The sequence below is a fragment of the Heptranchias perlo genome, chromosome 2 (assembly GCF_035084215.1).
Source record: "Heptranchias perlo isolate sHepPer1 chromosome 2, sHepPer1.hap1, whole genome shotgun sequence".
In the NCBI taxonomy this organism is placed as follows: domain Eukaryota; kingdom Metazoa; phylum Chordata; class Chondrichthyes; order Hexanchiformes; family Hexanchidae; genus Heptranchias; species Heptranchias perlo.
Window position 1 is genome coordinate 103,746,183 of NC_090326.1, and position 23,457 is coordinate 103,769,639.

Here is a 23,457-nt window from a genome sequence, read left to right on the forward strand (position 1 = left end):
CTCCTTGTACATCACCTAGCGTGCTCCTCAGCTTACTAAAATCTGCCTTCTTCCAAACTGGTGTTCCAGTTTTTGTACTGACTCCCTTTCGCGTTGTATTTTAAACTGGATCATAGTGGTCAGAACATGCTCACCCACATTCATTTCGCCTGCCTGATCCATTGTTTTGCTCATTACCAGATCTAGCAACATCCTTGGCCTACAAACATACTCCAACAAGGAATCCCGTACATATTTTAGGCATTCCATTCTTTTCTCCATTTATTCCCTCTTTGTCCCAATCGATAATTGGATAATAAAAATCTCCCAGAACAATAATTTTATTATTCCTATTCATATCTCTAACCCGACTGCAAATTTCCTTTCATATCCTTCCCACAATTTGGAGGTCTGTAATACACTCCTACCTACTACTGTTACAAGCCTTTTTAAAAAAACAACTTTTGTGCTCCAACCATATTGACTGTCTATATCCCTTACTTGTCTATACCAACCCTCTCCACAGAATCTTTTTTTTAAAAACCAATATTGCCATTCTGCCTCCTTCATTATTTTTTCTATGGCTGGTAAATAAATTGTATCCCCAATGTTTTTTGTTCTCTCTTGTCCAGTTTGCAGCCAGGCTTCTGTTAATGCTATGAAGTCAAGAAAATCATGTAAAATTGTAGTTCTCCCTAGTTTATTTCTCTCACTGCACATTCAAGACATGCATTTTCACCTTTTTTGTAAACACTTTATCCCATGATTTTTTTGTACAAGCTATCCCCCACCTTTAGTCTTTTCCACGTTTGATTTTATTCCTCTAATCCATATTCTTCTTGCTAAATTGTTTTCTTCATGAATATTACCCTCATCTATTTCTCCTGGTTAGTTTTATTTTCCCCAACATCCCCCTTCCTATTTTACATAGTTTGCCATTACATTACCACCCTCCCTGTTTAGATGTAGCCCATCCATGTATAATAGCTCCCACCTGTTCTTGACCTGTTGCCAAAGGCCAACAAAGTGGAATCTCTCTTCTTGACACCACACCTTTAACCATGCATTGATTTCCCCAATCTTTCTAGTCTTCCCTGTTCTTGCACATGGCTGGGGAAGTAATCTGGAGATTACACCTGTGAAGTGCTGCTCCTAAACTGTTTTCCTAATCTCCTAAATTCATCTTGCAGAAGTTCAGGCTTTCTTTCCCTGCATCATTGACTGCCACATAGACCACACTAACTGTCTGCTCCCCAACCCCTTGCACCATCTTCAGTCTCTGCGATATATTCCTCATCTGGCACCCAGGGGCAACAAAGCATTCAGGACACCCATCTGGACTGCAGAAGATCTGGTGAGCCCCTCTAACCACTGAATCCTCCATTAATGTATTTCTAGCTGTATTGCTAATCTTCTTCCCAACCCCTTCAGCCATCTCATTTGTTGGTGCCATTCATACTTACTTGAATGCCCTGCTCAGAGTCCTCATTTTCCACACAGGAAGATGGAGCTTCAAATCCATTTGTTTCAAATACAAGTGGTTCCGAGCACTCCTGTTCTAACCGTACCTTCCTATTCCCACCCCTCAGATAGCCATCCATCTTTGATCCATCTGCAGTTGCACAGGTTAAAATCTAAACTTAAATTTCAATTCAACAAAAAGCACAAGTTCTATACTACTTCTTCACATCATCTACTCACCACTGAATTCCCATTCGCAACAAACTCCCTTTTTAGAGGTCCTCACTTTCACTGTTCCCAGCTCCTTGATATGATCATTTGAAAAAGTCTTGCTTTTTAAAATATCTCAGCAACCAGACACAGATATATCAGCCATGAATTATAAGTACAATTTATTCAACACATGAATAAAGCCTTAGATTCTACTTGAGATTTTCTGTGTGTTGACACACACTATGAAAAAAATATGAAATTGGTCGCATCCTGACATTTTAAAGGAATCTCTGAAGACAGGATTTGTGCCAAGGGAATGGAGAGAGATGAATATAGTGCCAATTTACAAAGATGGAATGACAACTGAGGGAATTACAGACCTGTGAGCTTGACATCAGTAGTAGCAAGCATCCTGAAAGACAGAATAATGACACATCAGGAAAAATATAGTATGACAAGACGTCTACATGGCTTTACAGGTGGTAGATCATACTTGACAGTTCTTAGAGAATATAATGAGGGGAACCCAGTGCATTTAAATGTAAAGACTTCAATGCAGTATGACATAGGCAATTACTTCACAAGGCAGAAAGCCACAAAAGAAGGGAAGCTTTTGAAGTGCTAATTGGTTGAATCAAAAAATGCAAAACACAATTAAGAGAGCAGCATCAACATGAAAGGGTAGCCAGGGATTGGTTACAGGTCCACTGTTTGTTTCAATGTGTCATGATTTGGAGGGGGGAAAGAATAGTAATAGTTTCCCAATGACACCAAACAGAAGGAGGCAAAAGCACAGGCAAAGATGATATTTGAAAGCACGTAGGGGGTTGGTGGCAGGCAGAGATACTGAGGAAGAGAGTTCCAGAGGAAAAGGGCAAGATGGATAAAACATTGGTTTGCAAAATGTATGTTGCTCTTGTGCTTTCTCGAAGCGAAACTGTTTTGATCCATCTATTTTTAAATTCATATTCAGCTTGTGAGCGTCGTTAGCTAGGCCGGTATTTATTCCCCATCCTTTGCTTCCCTCAAGAAGGTGGTGGTGGGCCTTCTTGAAATGTTGCAGTAGCCATTTGATGCAACTGAGTGGCTTGCTTGGCCACTTGAGAGGGCAGTTTAGAATCAACCATATTGGTATGGGACTAGAGTCACATAGGCCAGACTGGGTAAGGACGGCGGGTTTCCTTTCCTACAGGAAGGAAATTAAATGACATTTGCGAACCAGTTGGAGTTTTACGACGACAAGGTCAATTAAAGGGACCTTACTTGCTTACTTCAGGTCATGCCAGGGGCTGCACCGTAGCTGAGACATAATCCAATTATGTTGCCCGAATGAGGGGTGTGCTAAGTTGGAACTATCTATGGATCGCATGCTAACATTTGAAGGATTCTTGGAATGGCAATCTTTCCCTTATGGTATTGTCCTTGAAGTTATCAACTAGTACCAGGGGTCAAGGCGCAGACAACCCTATTTGGGGCCAAGACTAGGCCAGAAAGGGAGGGTTAGCAGCTTCCAAAGCCAATTGGGTCAAGTTTTCAATGACTGAGAAAATCACATCAAGTTCCTCCTTGTTCTTTCTCATACAAAAATGTCAGTCATTGACTTAGTTCACAACCAGTTGAGGCTTATAGAATCATAGAAAATAGGAGCAAGAGTAGGCCATTCGGGCCTGCTCCGCCATTCAAAATGATCATGGCTGATCATCTAACTCAGTACCCTGTTCCTGCTTATTCCCCATATCCCTTGATCCCTTTAGCATTAAGAAATATATCTATCTCCTTCTTGAATACATCTAATGACTTGGCCTCCACTGCCTTCTGTGGTAGAGAATTCCACAGGTTCACCACCCTCTGCGTGAAGAAATTTTTCCTCATCTCGGTTCTAAATGGCATACCCTGTATCCTGAGACTGTGACCCCTGGTTCTGGACTCCCCAGCCATCGGGGACATTCTCCTTGCATCTAGTCTGTCTAGTCCTGTTAGAATTTTATATGTTTCGATGAGATCACCTCTCATTCTTCTAAACGCTAGTGAATATAGGCCTAGTCGACCCAATCTCTCCTCATAAGTCAGTCCTGCCATCCCAGGAATCAGTCTGGTGAACCTTCATTGCACTCCCTCCATGGCAAGGACATCCTTCCTCAGATAAGGAGACCAAAACTGCACACAATACTCCAGATGTGGTCTCAACAAGGCCCTGTACAACTGCAGTAAGACATCCCTGTTCCTGTACTCAAATCCTCTTGCAATGAATGCCAACATACCATTCGCCTTCCTAACCTGAAGGTTAACTGGTCTGTAATTCCCTGTTTTTTCTCTCCCTCCTTTTTTAAATAGTGGGGTTACATTTGCCACCCCCCAATCTGTAGGAACTGTTCGAGTGTATAGAATTTTGGAAGACGACCACCAATGTATCCACTATTTCCAGGGACACTTCCTTTAGTGCTCTGGGATGTATATTATCAGGCCCTGGGGATTCGTCAGCCTTTAGCCCCATTAATTTCCCTAGCACTATTTTTTTTTTTACTAATACTGATTTCCTTCAGTTCCTCCCTCTCACTGGACCCTTGGTTCCCTAACATTTCCAGGAGGTTATTTGTGTCCTCCTTTGTGAAGACAGAACCAAAGTATGTGTTTAATTGTTCTGCCATTTCTTTGTTCCCCATTATAATTTCCCCATTTGTGTCACTATCCTTGAAAACGACGTATTCCAGGCAAAGTGCATCAGTGGAGGTAATGTAAACACCTCAGTGCCAGTTAGAGATGAATAACGCTTTGTTCACTCAAATAGCATTGATGTCAAATGAGAGGTAGAACAAGAAGGTTAAACTAATTTGTGGCGACTGCTGCAGGAACTTGTGCGGGGCCTTTGAGATCCCAGGTGCCTTCCATCCAGCTATGACAGCAGACAGCTTGCTTTGTGTATCTTTAAGGCTGAACTGGCTGCATATAGTGACATGTCCCAGCCAGAATGGACATGATTGGGCAATTTCCCCATCAATCATGCCTGCAGCTCGCACTGCTGCAAATGACGGATTGATTTTACGTACATAGTTTATTTTGTGTAACGATCTGCCACTCACTGCATTTTGTTCGAGAAATAATCCTGCTTTTATCAGGAGACTTTAGGTCACGAGTCCTGTTTACTGCCGATCATAGAGACTGTTTGCTCGAAGTCCTGCCCCGTCTCCAGCTCATTGTGTCTATTGACATCAGTCAGCCAGTGAATTTATATCAACACTTCTCCATCAGTAGAAAGTGGTTTAGTGGGCGCATCAATAATCAAGTGAGTAAAGCACACTAAAGCCCTGAGAAGCAGACCTTACCAGGAGGCGATCTCACATCAAGTTGAAGTCCCAAGTGTGCAGCATAAATCCAGCCTAAGATAATGCACCCTGCTAATACTTTATCATTCAACCTGGGAGTGGAGAAGTGTTTCTTTGCTAAGCAAAGGTGCAGGTGGCTAGAATTGCTTCCCAAAAAGGTCAAATTGGAAATTTTATGCTAAATTTAGAGTGGGCTTCATACTTTGAAAAGTCAGGCAGCATTTTAACACATTAAAAAGTGAATCTATTGCTGGGGGAAAAAGAAATCTAAAACATCACAAATATTATCCCAGGGACTAGCATGAGACAATGGCAGGAATGGGGGTTGGCCTGGGTCCATCTGACTAAGACAGGATCTAATTGGTCAATATTCAAAACAGAAGAACATTGCAGACTCAGACTCCAAGATAAAAAACAAAAAGCTTCAGAAAGAAACATCCAACCTAGAAGCCCGGGAACTGTAGGGGAGATTTAAAAATAGAAAAAAACTTTCACAGCAAACAGAAAACCAATAAAAGGCAATGTAAACCTTTTTTTCAGTGTTGGAGACAAATGATTTGCTGCCAACAGATGAAGTTATGCCCCAGAACACTGCTTTATATGCAGTAAGCATCACCTGACTACCAATAACATGATTTTCTTATAAGGTCCGTGGAAGGGACAAATTTGTTCCATGGAACAATAGCGATATTCTATTTGAGGTTGAAGAAATAGGGAGCAAAAAACATCTCCTTTCTAGATGGAAAAACCATTTAGGTGTTATTGTTTCTTCAACTACACAAACTGGAATTGGCAACTCTCCCAAGAACACTCAAATTGGATGTGTTCGTAGGCAGACTGTTCCTGTAGGTGAGAGGCAACTGAGAAACTGTTCATGTCATATTGTTCCATTCTAAAATTGCCATTTTAGAACTAGAATAGATTCTTGGTCACAACCATATTTGGGAATGCCACCTTTACAATGTGGGTGTAATATATTGCGATCTAAAATTGCAAATTTTCAATTGTTCCTCACTTGCACAATTCACCGGGGTGCAAAAGCTGTGAAATGTCCCACACGCCGATGAATTTCTATAACTTGTAATTTAATAATCCTAAAATCCTATAAGGGGTAATTTTGCACAGCTCCTCTCTACTGTGGCAGAGCCTCAATAGTGCCAAGCGTGGGTTGGAGATCTGGGCTCCAGTATGCTCGCCCAATCTTTGAACCACACTCCAATGCAGCAAGGCTCCGTACTGGCAGTGCAGCAATGCGAAAATATCCGAGGGTTGGTCTGAATATTTATACTTAGAAATCCGAAGTTTGGATAGCCACTGAAGTGGACGTATTCATAATACAGCTGATTAGTCGTACGCCTGTAAACAAAGCAAATATTGTTTTATGGTATATTCCTACTCCATCGATGGAACTGCGAATGAATCGTTAGATCGTTTGTTTATTCATTCTCGCATATTTTCATATGAATTATATTAGACATGCAGAATAACATTACATTTGTCACCTGGATTTTTAATTTCCTAAGAACATGCGTAGGCCAGTCAGCCCCTCGAGCCTGTTCCGCCATTCAATTAAATCACGGATGACCTGCACCTCAAAACCACCAAAGGAAATCTTATTTCTGTATCTACATCGAATCAGTTTATCCTTTTAAATACCTCAATAAGATCAACCCTCAGCCTTCTAAACTAAAGAAAATACAAGCCGAGTTTATGCAACCTGTCCACACAACTTAACTCTTTAAACCCAGGTATAATTCTGGTTGAACTGAGCTGTACACCTTCCAAGGCCAATATATCTTTCTTGAGGTTCGGTGCTCAAAATTCAACACAGTATTCCAGATGGGATCTGACCAAGTTCTGTACAATTCAAGCATCAATTTTCCTCACTTTTGAATTCCAAACCCCTGGAGATGAAGGCTAACCTGGTGAAGCTACAACTCAGGACTACATGCATGCTAAACAGCGGAAGCAACATGCTATAGACAGAGCTAAGCGATTCCACAACCAGCGGATCAGATCAAAGCTCTTCAAGTCCTGCCACATCCAGTCGTGAATGGTGGTGGACAATTAAACAACTAATGGGAGGAGGAGGCTCTGTAAACATCCCCATCCTCAATGATGGCGGAGTCCAGCATGTGAGTGCAAAAGACAAGGCTGAAGCGTTTGCAACCATCTTCAGCCAGAAGTGCCGAGTGGATGATCCATCTTGGCCTCCTCCCGATATCCCCACCATCACAGAAGCCAGTCTTAAGCCAATTCGATTCACTCCACGTGATATCAAGAAACGGCTGAGTGCACTGGATACAGCAAAGGCTATGAGCCCCAACATCCCGGCTGTAGTGCTGAAGACTTGTGCTCCGGAACTAGCTGCGCCTCTAGCCAAACTGTTCCAGTACAGCTACAACACTGGCATCTACCCAACAATGTGGAAAATTGCCCAGGTATGTCCTGTCTGCAAAAAGCAGGACAAATCCAATCCGGCCAATTACCACCCCATCAGTCTACTCTCAATCAGCAGCAAAATGATGGAAGGTGTCGTCGACATGCGATCAAGCGGCACTTACTCACCAATGCTCGGTTTGGATTCCGCCAGGACCACTCGGCTCCAGACCTCATTACAGCCTTGGTCCAAACATGGACAAAAGAGCTGAATTCCAGAGGTGAGGTGAGAGTGACTGCCCTTGACATCAAGGCAGCATTTGTCCGAGTGTGGCACCAAGGAGCCCTAGTAAAATTGAAGTCAATGGGAATCAGGGGGAAAACTCTCCAGTGGCTGGAGTCATACCTAGCACAAAGGAAAATGGTAGTGGTTGTTGGAGGCCAACCATCTCAGCCCCAGGAGCTCCTCAGGGCAGTGTCCTAGGCCCAACCATCTTCAGCTGCTTCATCAATGACCTTCCCTCCATCATAAGGTCAGAAATGGGGATGTTTGCTGATGATTGCACAGTGTTCAGTTCCATTCGCAACCCCTCAGATAATGAAGCAGTCCGTGCCCGCATGCAGCAAGACCTGGACAACATCCAGGCTTGGGCTCATAAGTGGCGAGTAACATTCGTGCCAGACAAGCGCCAGGCAATGACCATCTCCAACAAGAGAGAGTCTAACCATCTCTCCTTGACATTCAACGGCATTACCATCACCGAATCCCCCACCATCAACATCCTGGGGGTCACCATTGACCAGAAACTTAACTGGACCAGCCACATAAATACTGCGGCTACAAGAGCAGGCCAGATGCTGGGTATTCTGCGGCGAGTGACTCACCTCCTGACTCCCCAAAGCCTTTCCACAAGGCACAAGTCAGGAGTGTGATGGAATACTCTCCACTTGCCTGGATGAGTGCAGCTCCAACAACACTCAAGAAGCTCAACACCATCCAGGACGAAGCAGCCCCCTTGATTGGCACCCCATCCACCACCCTAAATATTCACTCCCTTCACCACCGGTGCACTGTGGCTGCAGTGTACCATCCACAGGATGCACTGCAGCAACTCATCAAGGCTTCTTCGACAGCACCTCCCAAACCCGCGACCTCTACCACCTAGAAGGACAAGGGCAGCAGGCACATGGGAACACCACCTGCATGCTCCCCTCCAAGTCACACACCATGCCCACTTGGAAATATATCGCCGTTCCTTCATCGGCGCTGGGTCAAAATCCTGGAACTCCCTTCCTAACAGCACTGTGGGAGAACCTTCACCACATGGACTGCAGCGGTTCAAGGCGGTGGCTCACCACCACCTTCTCAAGGGCAATTATGGATGGGCAATAAATGCTGGCCTCGCCAGCAATGCCCACATCCCATGAACGAATAAAAATAAAAACATTCCATTAGCCTTTTGATTACTTTTTGCACTGCCTTTAGTGATTTGTATTTCTGGGCACCTAAATCCTTTTGCTTTTCAACAACTCTTAGTCTCTCACCATTAAGAAAACATGTCATTTTGTCTCTATCTCTCCGTAACTTCCTGCTCCCATCCACACAACTTACTGTGCCTCCGAACTCAATGTCATCTGCAAACTTGGAATCACAACGCTCTACCCATTCATCCAAATCATTTTTGTATGTTGAAAAGCTGAGGCCCCAGTATAGATCCCCATGGTACACCACTTGCCACATTCCACCAAGGAGCATTCCCTTTACCCCCATTATCTCCTACCTCCCAACCAATTACAGACCCACCTCAAGGTTACCTCCAATTCGTATTTGCTGCTAATTTCTTCTACAGAAAACTATTAAAAACCTCCTGGAAGTCCATATAGACAACATTCATAGACACTTCCCTATCCACCATGCTGGTGACATCCTCAAAAATTTCAACCAGATTATAGTTGGACATGACTTCCTTTCACAAATCCATACTGATTCTCTTCCATCAGCTCGTACTTGTCCAAGTGCTCACTGTGCTCAGTCACTGTCTCCAATGATAGATTCCAGTAAATTCCCCACATAAGTAAACTGACAGGTCTGTCGTTACCTGGTTTCTTCCACCCTCTGCTTAAATAACAGTGTCATTTACAATTTTCCAATCTATAGTCACAATTCCTGAATCTGGAGATCTTTGGAAAATTACAACTGAAACATCTATAAATTCCTTACCTATAGGAACATAAATAGGAGAAGTAGGCAATATGGCCCTTTGAGCCTGCTCTGCCATTCAATCAGATTATGGCTGATCTTCAGCCTCAACTTCACTTTCCTGCCCAATCCCATAAGAGATAGGAGCGGGAGTAGGCCATTCGGCCACTCAAGCCTGCTCTGCCATTTAGTGAGATCGTGGCTGATCTGATTTTTTACCTCAACTCCACTTTCCTGTCCTTTCCCATATCCTTTGACTCCCTTGCTGATCAAAAATTTGTCCAACTCAGCCTTGAATGTATTCAATGAAGGGATCCCCATATCCCTTAATTCCTCTAGAGTCTAAAAATCTATCCATTTCTTTTAATACCCTGGGGTGAACACCATCAGGTCCTAGAGATTTATCTATCTTAAGTCCCATTGTTTTCTCTACTACCTTTTCTTGAAAACTTATATTAAATCCAAGTTCCTCCCCATGGCTTATTCATGTGTTCCCTTATACTGCTGGTAATTTGTCCTCTTCCTCCACTGTGAAAACAGATGCAAAGTACTCATTTAATAAGTCTGCCATTTCCTTATTATCCTCCTGTGCTGTATTATTCTATGATTACAGTCTAACCTGCATTGCCTTCAATGGCACCACATCCCCCTTTACCACACAATATACTGATTAAAAACTTTCACTGTTCGCTTTGATATCCCTTGCAAGTATTTTCATATTCCCTTTTTGCACCTCATTATTTTCCTCGTATGCTGTTTGTTGTTTTTTATAACTCTCCCAGTCTGCTCGATTTCCCCTTTTTGATACTGTCTCTTACTTCATTTGTTGACCATGGGTTGTTTAATTACACAAGTGCCATATTTCAGTCGCTTAACTTACTATAACAAAATTTTAATAGAAACAATTTACACATCACCATGCTGGGTTGTGCATACAAAACCTACAAATGAAATCCAAAAGCTGTAGGATAGTGTGAAAATTAAATGAAATTCCATGAAATTTAATAAAAACTTGAGTAGCACACATTTGTTTCATTTGCTATTTAGCAAAACAGGGATTTGATTTTTACTCCATCAAAATTTAACGTGCAAAATTTAGTTACATTGCTATTAGACTCCATCCTTTGAAGTCTTTTAGGCAAAATAGAAAGAAATTAATAAACTTATAGGTGTTTTCATTCATTGAACAGAATCATACAACTGGAGATGACTAGACTACCTGGCTGACCAACTGCTCTGGGAAACCCTGCAGTGGCTGTTATGCTCCAATACAATATCACTCCAACACAATATTCCTCCTTTCCCACGCTGTACAAAAGATCCTGGTCAGCGACTGAGCAGCAACTCATTGACGATCCACCTGTAAACTACAAACAACTTGCATTTATACGGAATCTATAACATAGAAAAATGCTCCAAGATGTTTCACAAAAGCTGTATCAGACAAAAACATCGAGCCAAAGGAAATATTAGGAGGGGGTCACAAAAAGTTTGGTCCGGGGGGGGGGGGGGGGGGGGGGTGCGGGGGGTCTTCAAAGGAGGAAATTCCAGATTTCAGAACCTCGACAGCTGAAGGCACAGCTGCCAAAGTTGTCGTGAAAGGAGTGGGGGAGGGACAAGAGGCAAGAGTTGGAGGAACAGAGTTCTCGGAGGGTTGTGGGGCTGGTGGTGGTTGAAGTAATGGGGATGGGTGAGGCGATGGAGTTAAATTTGAGGATGAGAATTTTAAATTTGAGGTGACTGGGGGACTGAGAGCTAATGTAGATCAGTGAGCAGGACTTGGTGAGGAATAAGATAAGGGCAGCAGAGTTTTGAATGAGCTGAAGCTTAGAGAGTGGAGGATGTCAGGAGAAGATAAGAAATAGGAAGAGTATGCCATACAGCCCCTTGAGTCTGCTCTGCCACTCAATATCATAGCTGATCTTGGACCTCATCTCCACTTTCCCGCTCTATCCCCATGTCCCTTGATTCCCTAAGTGTCCAAATATCTGTTGATCTAAGTCTTGAATACACTCAACAACTAAGTATCCACAGCCCTCTGAGGTGGAGACTTCCAAAGATTCACAACCCTCAGTAAAGAAATATTTCCACACCTTGGTCGTAATGGCCGACCCCTCATCCTGCGACTATGCCCTCAAGTTCTGGACTCTCCAGCCAGGGGAAACAGCCTCTCAGCATCTACTGTTAAGCCCCCTCAGAATCTTATATGTTTCAATGAGATCACCTCTCATTCTTCTAAACTCGAGAGTATAGACCCATTCTACTCAATCTCTCCTCAATGGACAACCTGCTCATCCCAAGAGTCAATCTAGTGAACCTTCATTGCACCATCTAAGGCATGTATATCATTCAATAGGTAAGGAGACCAAAGCTGTGCACAGTACTCCAGGTCTGGTCTCACGAGAGCCCTATAATTGCAGCAAGACCTCCTTACTCTTATACTCCAATCACCTTACAATAAAGGGGGACCATACCATTGGCCTTCCTATTCTGCTTTTCTATTCTTCTTACCAAAGTGGATCATTTCACATTCCCCACATTATACTCCATCTGCCACCTTCTCGCCCACTCACTTCTTAATCTGTCTAAATCACTTTGCAGGCTCTTTGCAACATCCTCACAGCTTACTTTCCCACTTAGCTTTGTATCATCAGTAAACTTGGATACATTACACTTGGTCCCCTCATCCAACACACTGATGTTGTCAACAGCTGAGGCCAAAGCACTGATCCTTTTTTTAAATTCATTCATGGGATGTGGGCGTCGCTGGCGAAGCCAGCATTTATTGCCCATCCATAATTGCCCTTGAGAAGGTGGTGGTGAGCCGCCTTCTTGAACCATTGCAGTCCATGTGGTGAAGGTTCTCCCACAGTGCTGTTGGGAAGGGAGTTTCAGGGTTTTGACCCAGCGACAATGAAGGAACGGCGATATATTTCCAAGTCGGGATGGTGTGTGACTTGGAGGGGAACATGCAGGTGGTGTTGTTCCCATGTGCCTGCTGCTCTTGTCCTTCTAGGCGGTAGAGGTCGCGAGTTTGGGAGGTGCTGTCGAAGAAGCCTTGGCGAGTTGCCGCAGTGCATCCTGTGGATGATCCACCCTACCAGCAGCACCTTACCAGTTACAACCTGCCAACCCGAAAATAGCCCATTTATTCCTACTCTCTGTTTCTGTCAGTTCACCAATCTTCAATCCATGCTAATCTATTACCCCCAATTCCATGAGCCCTAATCTTGTGTAACAACCTCTTGTCCAATGCCTTTTGAAAATCCAAATATACTACATCCACTGGTTCCCCTTTATCTACCTTGCTAGTTACACCCTCAAAAAAATCTGCTAGATTTGTCAAACACTATTTCCTTTCAATAAAACAATGTTGAATCTGTCTGATATTATGATGTTCTAGGTGGCCTGTTACTACATCCTTAATAATAGATTCTAGCATTTTTCCGACGACTTATGTCAGGCTAACCAGTTCTCCCTCTCCCTCCTTTCTTGAATAGCAGGGTTACATTTGTTACCTCCCAATCCACAGGGACTGTTGCAGAATCTAGGGAATTCTGGAAGGTTAAAACCAGTGCATCCACCATCTCTGCAGCCACCTCTTCAAACCCTAGGATGGATATCATCAGGGTCCAGAGGATTTGTTGGCTTTTAGTCCCATTACTTTTTCCAGTACTATTTCTTTACTAATCATACTACTTTAAGTTCCTCACTGTCATTGGACCCTTGGTTCCCCACTATTTCCGATATTTTTTTTGTATCTTTAATTGTGAAGACAGATACAAAATGTGTGTTTAACGTCTCTGCCATTTCCTCATTCCCCATTCTAATTTCTCCTGTCTCTGCCTCTAAGGGACCCACATTTACTTTTGCTAATCTCTTCGTTTTTACATACTTGAATGAGGTGGGTCAAGTGTCAGTAGGGGAGCATTTAAGGAACAGTGATCATAGTATCATAAGATTTAGATTAGCTATGGAAAAGGAGCACTCAGTAAAGATACTTAATTGGAGGAGCGCCAATTTCAGTGTTTTGAAACATATCTGGCCCGGGTAAATTGGAATAAAAGATTGGCAGGCTTTAAAAAGGTGGGTCAGATCCACTCTAGGTACATTCCCACGAGGGGGAAAGGTAAGGCAATCAAAGCCAGAGTTACCTGGATGACAAAAGAATTAGAGAGTAATATGAAGCAGAAAAAGGGGGCATATAACAGTTGTCAGGTTGATTATACAAGTGAGAACCAGGCTGAATATCCCCCATCAACATCCTGGGGGTCATCACTGACCAGAAACTTAACTGGACCAGACACAAATACTGTGGCTACAAGAGCAGGTCAGAAGCTGGATATTCTGCAGTGAGTGACTCACTTCCTGACTCCCCAAAGCCTTTCCACCTTCTACAAGCCACAAGTCAGGAGAGTGATGGAATACTCTCCACTTGCCTGAATGAGTGAAGCTCCAACACTCAGAAAGTTAGACACCATCCAGGACAAAGCACCCAGCTTGATTGGCACCCCATCCACCACCCTAAACATTCACCCCCTTCACCACCAGAACACCGTAGCTGCAGTGTGTATCATCTACAGGATGCACTGCAGCAACTCACCAAGTTTTCTTCGACAGCACCTCCCAAACCTATGACCTCTATCACCTTGAAGGACATGGGCAGCAGGCACATGGGAACACCACCACCTGCACGTTCCCCTCCAAGTCACACCATCCAAACTTGGAAATATATCGCCGTTCCTTCATCGGCACCGAGTCAAAATTCTGGAATTCCCTACCTAACAGCACTGTGGGAGAACCTTCACCACACGGCCTGCAGCGGTTCAAGGCAGCGGCTCAACACCACCTTCTCGAGGGCAATTAGGGATGGGCAATAAATGCTGGCCTTGCCAGTGATACCCACATCCCATGAACGGATTTTAAAAAATCATACCTTTTAATCTGGTTTCCCAATCTACCTTGGTCAGCTCGCCCCTCATACCGATGTAATTGGTTTTGTTTAAATTGAAAGCGCTAGCTTCAGACTTAACTACATCACCCTCAAACTCCATATAAAATTCTAACATATTGGGATCACTCTCCCCCTTTGGATGCTTAATTATAAAGATTAATTAACCCTGTCTCATTACACAATACTAGATCTAAAATAGCCTGTTTCCCAGTTGGTTCCTTGACATATTGGTCCAGAAAATTGTCTCGAATGCATTCCACGAACTTGTCCTCCAAACCACTTTTGCTAATTTGGTTTGCCCAGTCTATAAGACGATTAAAGTTCCCCACGATTATTGTGTTACCCTTCTTACATGCTCCTCTAGTTTTCTAACATTCTTTCCAACACTATAACTTCTGTGAGGGGGCTTATAAACTACTCCCAGTGTATAAACTAGGACCAGTGCTTTCTGCCCCTAGTTATTTCTTAGTTCCACCCATAATGATTCTACATCCTGATTCTGAGTTAAGATCCTTTCTCACTGCTGCCTTTATCTCATCCTTTACCAGGGCTTCCCCCCACCCTTCCTTTACCATTTTGCCTATCTTTTCTAAAAGTACCCTGGAATATTTAGTTCCCAACCTTGGTCACCCTACAACCACATCTCAGTAATGGCTACTAGATCTAACCCACTGATCTCTATTTGTGCCATTAATTTATCTATCTTGTTATGCAGGCTTCGTGCATTCAGATATGCACATTTAGCTTGAAGTCATTTGTGCCCTTATTACCTTGGTTAACTGTCCCTTCCTACACCCTGCTTGTTTTTACCCAAATTGCTAGGCTGCTTTACAGCCTTGACTTTTCTCTTTAGACTTACAAATTCACCCGTACTTGAACCCTCCCCCCTCTTACTGGTTTAAAGCCCTATCCACCGCCCTAGTTGGTCCCGGCCTGGTTTAAGTGGCGCCCGTCCCAATGGAACTGCTCTCTCTTTCCTCAGTACTGGAATAATGAATTATTCTAGTTTGGAGGTGACAACAACTTGCATTTACGCAGTGCTTTTAATGTAGTAAAATGTCCCAAACCGCTTCACACGGGCGTTATCAAATAAATTTGGACACCAAGCCAAAGATATGCAGACAGGAAGAGGCTGATTTTAAGGAGTGTCTTAAAGGAGGAGAGGTAGACAGGCAGAGAGATTTAGGGTTGGAATTCCACAGCTTAGGGCCCAGGCATCTAAAGGCATGGCTGCTAATGGTGAAGCGATAAAATCAGGGATCCCAAGGGGCAAGAATTGGAGGAGCGTAGAGATCTTGGAGGGAACATAACAAATAGGAGCAGGAGTACACCATCCAGCCCCTCTAGCCCACTCTGTCATTCAACACGATCATGGCTGATCTTCTACCTCAACGCCATTTTCTTGTACCATCCCCTCGATGCCTTTAATATCTAGAAATCTATCGATCTCGGTGTTCAATGTACTCAACGACTGAGCCTCCACAGTCCTCTTGGGTAGAGAATTCCAAAGATTCACCACCCTGAGTGAAGAAATTTCTCCTCATCTCAGTCCTAAATAGCCTACCCCCTATTCTGAGACTGTGACCCCTAGTTCTCGACTCCCAAACCAGGGGAAACATCCTCCTTGCATCTACCCTGTCGAGCCCTGCAAGAATTTTCTATGTTTCAATGAGATTACCTCTCATTCTTCTAAACTCTAGAGAATACAGGCCCTGGTCTACTCCATCTCTCCTCATACGCCAATCGCGCCATCCCAGGAATCAGTCTGGTGAACCTTTGTTGCACTCCCTCTATGGCAAGTATATCCTCTCTTAGGTAAGATCAAAATTGTACACAATACTCCAGGTGCAGTCTCATTAAGGCCCTATATAATTGCAGTAAAACATCTTTACTCTTGTACTCAAATCCTCTTGTAATAAAGGCCAATATACTATTTGCCTTCCTAATTGCTTGCTGCACCTGCATGTTAGCTTTCAGTGACTCATATACAAGGACACCCAGGTCCCTTTGAACATCAACATTTCCCAACCTCTCACCATTTAAAAAATACTCTGCATTTCTGTTTTTCCTACCAAAGTGGATAACTTCACATTTTTCCACATTATATTCCATCTGTCATGTTCTTGCCCACTCATTCAGCCTGTCTATATCCCCTTGAAGCCTCTTTGCATCCTCCTCACAACTCACATTCCCACCCAGTTTTGTGTCATCAGCAAACTTGGAAATATTACATTTGGTCCCCTCATCCAAATCATTGATATAGATTGTGAATAGCTGGGGCCCAAGCACCAATCCCTGCGGTACCCCACTAATCACAGTCTGCCAACCTGAAAAAGACCCATTTATTCCTACACTCTTTTCTGTCTGTTAACCAATTCTTAATCCATGCCAGTATTTTATCCCCAATTCCATGTGCTCTAACTTTGTTCACCAACCTCCTGTGTGGGACCTTATTGAAAGCCTTCTGAAAATCCAAATACAACATCCACTGGTGCCCCCTTATCTATTCTACCAGTTACATCCTCAAAAAACTCCAGTAGGATTGTCAAACATGATTTCCCTTTCATAAATCTATGCTGACTCTGCCAAATCCTATTATTTTCCAAGTGTCCTGTTATCACATTCTTTATAATAGATTCTAGCATTTTCCCTACTACTGATGTCAAGCTTACAGGTCTGTAGTTCCCTGTTTTCTCTTTCCCTCCTTTCTTAAATAGTGGGGTTACATTTGCTATCCTCCAATCTGCAGGAACCATTCCAGAATCTATAGAATTTTGGATGACAACCAATGCATCCACCACCTCTTTCAAAACCCTGGGATGTAAGTCATCAGGTCCTTGGGATTTATCGACTTTCGGTCCCATTAATTTCTCTAGTACTATTTTTTTTAAACTAATACTAATTTCTTTCTCGTCAGACCCTTGGTTCTCTAGTATTTCTGGGAGGTTTTTTGTGTCTTCCACCGTGAAGACAGACACAAAGTATTTGTTTAATTTCTCTGCCATTTTCTTATGCCCCATTATAAATTCTCCTGCATCTGTCTGTAAGGGATCCACATTTGCCTGCGCCAGTCTTTTGCTTTTTTACATACCGATGGAAGCTTTATGTTTCTCGCTAGTTTACTCTCATATTCTTTTTTCCCTTTATCAATTTCTTGGTCCTCCTTTGGTGAATTCTAAAATGCTCCCAATCCTCAGGTTTACTGCTTATTCTGACAACTTTATATGCCTCTTCCTTTGATTTAGTGCTATCTTTAATTTCTCGTGTTAGCCACAGTTGGACCACTTTTCCTATTGGGTTTTTGCGCCTCAAAAGGAATAAATATTTGTTGCAAATTATGTATTAATTCTTCAAATGCTGGCCATTGCCTGTCTACCGTCATACCTTTTAATGTGGTTCCCCAATCAATCACAGCCAACTTGCACCTCATACCTTCATAGTTTCCTTTGTTTAGATTTAAGACCCTAGTTTCAGATTGAACTACATCACTTTCAAACTTAATGAAGAATTCTATCATATTATGGTCACTCTTCCCTAAGGGCTCCTTTACAAAAAGATTAACCAACCCTTTCTCATTGCACAATACAAGATCTAAAATAGCCTGTTTCCTAGTTGGTTCCTCAAAATACTGATCTAGAAAAACATCTTGTATACATTCCAGGAATTCATCCTCCACAGTATTGGTGCTAATTTGGTTTGCCCAATCTACGTGTAGATTAAAGTCCATGATTACAGTATTACCCTTGTTATATGCACTTCTAATTTCCTGCTTTATACCGTGCCCTACATTAGCACTACTGTTTGGTGACCTATAAACAACTCCCACCAACGTTTTCTGCCCCTTGCTGTTTCTTAGCTCCACCCAAACTGATTCGACATCTTGATCTTCTGAGCCAAGATCCTCTCTCACTATTGCACTGATCTCATTCTTTATTAACAGCACCACCCCATCTCCTTTTCCTTTTTGCCTGTCCTTCCTAAATGTCGAATATCCTTGAATATTCAGTTCCCAGCCTTGGTCACCCTGCAGCTATGTCTCTGTAATGGCAATTAGATCATACCCATTTACTTCTTTTTGTACCATCAATTCATCTACCTTGTTGCGAATGCTGCGTGCATTCAGATAAAGTGCCTTTAATTTTGCCGTTTTAACATTTTTTCCTATTTTGACCTTATTTGCCACTGGCCTTTGTTTCCGTTGCCTTCCACTTCCAACTTTGTTACTCTCCCTTCTGAATCTCCAGTTCCCAACCCCCTGCTAAGTTAGTTTAAACCCTCCCCAACAGCACAAGCAAACCTCCCCGCAAGGATATTGATCCCGGCCCTATTGAGGTGCAACCCCTCTGGCTTGTACAGGTCCCACCTTCCTCAGAACCAGTCCCAATGCCCCAGGAATCCAAAGCACTCCCTCCTGCACCATCTCTCCAGCCACTCATTCATCTGCTCTATCCTCCCATTTCTATACTCACTCGTGCATAGCACTGGGAGTAATCCGGAGATTATTACCCTTGAGGTCCTGCTCGTTAATCTCTTTCCTAACTCCTTAAAATCTGCCTGCAGGACTGCATCCCTCTTTCTACCTATGTACCTATGTTGTTGGAACCGATAGGGACCACGACCTCTAGCTTTTCACCCCCCCCCCCCCACTGCAGCCACTCAGTGACATCCGTGACCCTAGCACCAAGGAGGCTACATACCATCCTGGAATCACATTTGCGGCCGCAGAAACGCCTGTCTGCTCCCTTAACTGTGGAATCCCCCATCACTATCACTTTCCTGACCTTTCTCCTCTCCTCCTGTACAGCTGAGCGACACATGGCTGCACTCCCCAGAGGAACCCTCTCCCCCACCAGTATTCAGAACTGAACACTGGTTGGAGAGTGAGATGCCCTCAGGGGACTCCTGCACTACCTACCTGGTCCTCCTTGTCTATCTGGCAGTCAGCCCCTCTGTCTGCACTTTCGTAAGCTGTGGGGTGCCCACTCCTGAAACGTGCTATCCACCTAGCTCGTATCACGTTGTATTGCTGGAGGAGGTTACAAAGGTATGAAGGGGCGAAGCCATGGAGGGATTTGAAAATAAGGCTGAGAATTTTAAAAATCGAGGTGTTCCCGGACTGGGAGCCAATGTAGGTCAACGAGCAGAGGGGTGATGAGTGAACGGGTGCAAGTTAGGATACAGGCAGCAAAGTTTTGAATGAGTTCAAGTTTATGGAAGAAAGAAGATGCAAGGCTGGCTAGGAGAGCATTGGAATAGTCGAATCTAGAGGTAACAAAGGCACGGACAAGGGTTTCAGCAGTTGAGCTGAGGCAGACAATGTCACGGAGGTAGAAACAGGCAGTCTTGGTGATGGAGTAGATATGTGGTTGGATGCTCATCTTAGGGTCAAATAGGACACCAAGGTTGCAAACGATCTGGTTCAGTCTCACTCAGTGGCCAGAGAGGGGGATGCATTCGGTGGCTAGGCAACAGTGACAAAGGTATGGATGAGAGATTCAGCAGCAGATGGGTTGAGGCAGGGGCAGGGATGCATGTCCCTCAGGTGAAAAGAAAGGTACATGTTAAAGCAAAACCCAAGTGGCTAACTGGTCATGCTCAGGGACTAATCAGACTTAAACAAAAATGCTTTTGCAGATTAATAGAAAATAATTCCCAGGAGAACAGGTATAGATATTGAGCTAAAGGCAACAGAAGATGCCACTGGAGCAAAATGTTAGTTGAAAAGAAGATTGTGGATAACTGTGGCAGCAATAGCAAAGTCTTTTTTTAAAGCTGTTAGGACTCAGAAGGCAATAAAAGACTCCATAGAGGTTTTAAGAGCATTACACGGTAAACTGCGGTGGACTCCCTGCTCGTGGCAGAAGTTTTAAATGGTTACTTTGCACGAGTCTAAATTACAGTAGATGCTCAGTTACCATTAGTACAATTCGCACGCAAGGTGACAATATCAAGGTGGATGCAGATAAAATCCAGGAAAAAATAAGTGGTCTCAAATCTGATAGGGCTGCTGGGTACCTCAGCATTCACCCCATGGTGCTATTAGAGTTGGGAGATGAATTAACCAAACCCCTGGCTTATATATTTAATAGCTCACTAGAGAGGTATTGTTCCCATGGAGTGGAAGGAGGCTAATGTAGTACCAATACTTAACAAGTCAGAACTGGGAAATGATAGGCCATTAGCTCAACTTCAGTTCTTGGAAAGTTGTTAGAAAGGTTAATTAGAGATAACCTGTATGATCAGCTGTACAGAGTAGGCATTATTACACACGCAAGATAGCTTCTGGAAAAGAAAGTCACATTGCACCAAGCTAGCTGAATTTTTTGAAGACGTAACTAGGTTGGTGGATGAAGGCAGCCCTGTCAACATTGTATATTTTGACTTTCAGAAAGCTTTTGACAAGGTGCCACACAATAGGCTTTTTCATAATATAGAGTTCTGTGGGATAGGAGGGCAGGTCCTGGAATGGATAGGGAATTGGTTGATTTCTTGCAGTTAGACGGTTGTTATTCATGTGATTCTGCATGGAAACCGGTTACTAATGGAGTCCCAGAGTGATCCATGATAGGATTGCTGCTTTTCACTATTTATATTAATGATCTAGGTGACGATGTTGTGGTTACTGTCCGCAAGTTTGTCGATGACATGAAGATCTGTACTAATGTTAGGACTCGATTTGGATATGATGGTGGAATGGCCTCACATCTGGCAGGTATCATTTAATGTAGCTAAACGAGTCTCACACACGTAGGTAGGGCTAATGCCAAGCAAGAATATAGTATGCTTGGTACATAATTCAAGGCTGCTGAATGGAAAAAGAACCTAGGAGTTAGAGTACACGAGTGTCTGAAGGTGCACTAGGATGTATAGCAAGGACAGTCTTGTATAAAAACAAAAAGAAGCATCGTGTCCTTGTACAAGACCCTAGTTAGGCCTCATCAGGAATACCATATCCAGTTTTGGTAATGGATGTAACATGGTGGGTAATATCGAAGCCCTGGAAAAAGTTCAAAGGAGGGCTACCAGAATGATTCCTGGTTAAGAAGCTTAGAGCTGGGTATTTTCGCTTGAGAAAAGCATAGAAACACATAGGTCATTCACAGCCCCTCAGGCTTGTTCCACCATGCAATTAGATCATGGTTGATCTATATCTTAACTTTATTTATCTGCCTTGGTTCCCAATCCTTTAATACCCTTACGTAACAAAAATCTATCAGTTTTCAAATTCTCAACTGATCTGGCCTCAACAGCATTTTGGAAAAGAAAGTTCCAGATTTTCACTACCCTTTGTGTAAAGAAGTGCTTCCTGATATCCTGAACGACCTAGCTCTAGCTTTAAAGTTATGCCCCCTTTTTCTGGAGTCCGCCACTAGAGGAAATGGTTTCTCTCTTTCAAACCTATCAAATCCTTTAATCATCTTAAAACACCTCAATTAGATTCACCCCTTAAATTTTCTATACTCAAGGGAACACAAGCCTAGTCTATGCAAACTGTCCTCATAATTTAACCCTTTTTGCCCCAGTATCATTCCGGTGAATCTGCACTGCACCCTTTCCAATGTCAACAAATCTCCTGAGGTACGGTGTCCATAACTGAATGCAGTACTCAAGATGCAATCTAACCAGAGCTTTATACAACTGTAGCATAACTTCTACCCCTTTTTATTCCAGCCCCTTGAGACAAAGGCTAACATTCCATTAGCCTTCTAAATTATTTTGTGTACCTATCCACAAGTTTTTAGCAATTTCTGCATATGGACTACTAAATCTGTCTGCACCTCCACAGTTCCTAGCTTCTTACCATTTAGAAAATACTCTGATCTATCCTTCTTTAAATGATACAATTTTGAAGGGGGTGCAGGAACAGACTCCTGGGGATTCACATACACAAATCTATGAAGGCAGGACAAGTTGATATGGCCGTTAAAAAAGCATACAGGATCCGTTATAAACAGAGGCATATAGTACAAAGGCAAGGAATTTATGGTAAACCTTTGTACGTCACTGGTTATGTCTCAACTAGAGTATTGTGACCAATTCTGGGCACCACACTTCAGGAAGAATTTTTTTTATTCATCTATAGGATGTGGGCATCGCTGGCAAGGCCAGCATTAACTGCCCATCCCTAATTGCCCTTCAGAAGGTGGTGGTGAGCTGCCTTCTTGAACCGCTGCAGTCCGTGTGGTGAAGGTTCTCCCACAGTGCTGTTAGGTAGGGAGTTCCAGGATTTTGACCCAGCGACGATGAAGGAACGGCGATATATTTCCAAGTCGGGATGGTGTGAGACTTGGAGGGGAACGTGCAAGTGGTGTTGTTCCCATGCGCCTGCTGCCATTATCTTAATAGGTGACAGAGGTCATGGGTTTGGGAGGTGCTGAAGGATCCTTGGCGAGTTGCTGCAGTGCATCTTGTAGATGTTCTACAATGCAGCCACAGTGTGCCAGTGAAGGGAGTGAATGTTTAAGGTGGTGAATGGGGTACCAATCAAGCAGATGAATGTGGGCACGGGCTGCTTCATTATCTGAAGGGTTGTGAATGGAACTGGACACTGTGCAATCAGTGAACATCCCTATTTCTGACATGATGGAAGGAAGGTCATTGATGAAGCAGCTGAAGATGGTTGGGCCTAGGACACTGCCCTGAGGAACTCCTGCAGCGATGTCCTGGGGCTGAGATGATTGGCTTCCAACAACCACTACCATATCAAGGCCTGGAGAGGGTGCAGAGGAAATTTACTAGAATGGAACCAGGTATGATGGACTTCAGTTACATTAGAGTGTAGAAAAGCTGAGATTGCTCTCATTAGGGCATAGGCGGCTACAGGGAGATTTGAAAGAGGTATTCAAAACTGGGACAGGTTTTGGTAGAGTAGATGGGGGGAAACTGTTTCCACTGGCAGGAGGGTCAGTAACCAGAGGGGACAGATTTAAGATAATTGGCAAAAGAAA

At 43.3% G+C, this 23,457-nt stretch overlaps 1 protein-coding gene across 6 annotated transcripts in view; it reads right to left on the bottom strand.

Annotated features, from left to right (window-relative positions):
* The window catches only part of LOC137341797 (growth factor receptor-bound protein 10-like), a 222,462-nt gene that overhangs the window by 148,297 nt on the left and 50,708 nt on the right, over window positions 1–23,457 (bottom strand). For 4 of the 6 annotated variants that reach the window (XM_068005332.1, XM_068005302.1, XM_068005315.1 and 1 more), the window contains exon 2: window positions 2,034–2,065. The exons of the other annotated variants lie outside the window; for them this stretch is intronic. The gene's annotated coding sequence lies outside the window, so the exon portion shown is untranslated. The remainder of the gene's footprint in view (window positions 1–2,033; window positions 2,066–23,457) is intronic. 6 annotated transcript variants of the gene reach the window in all.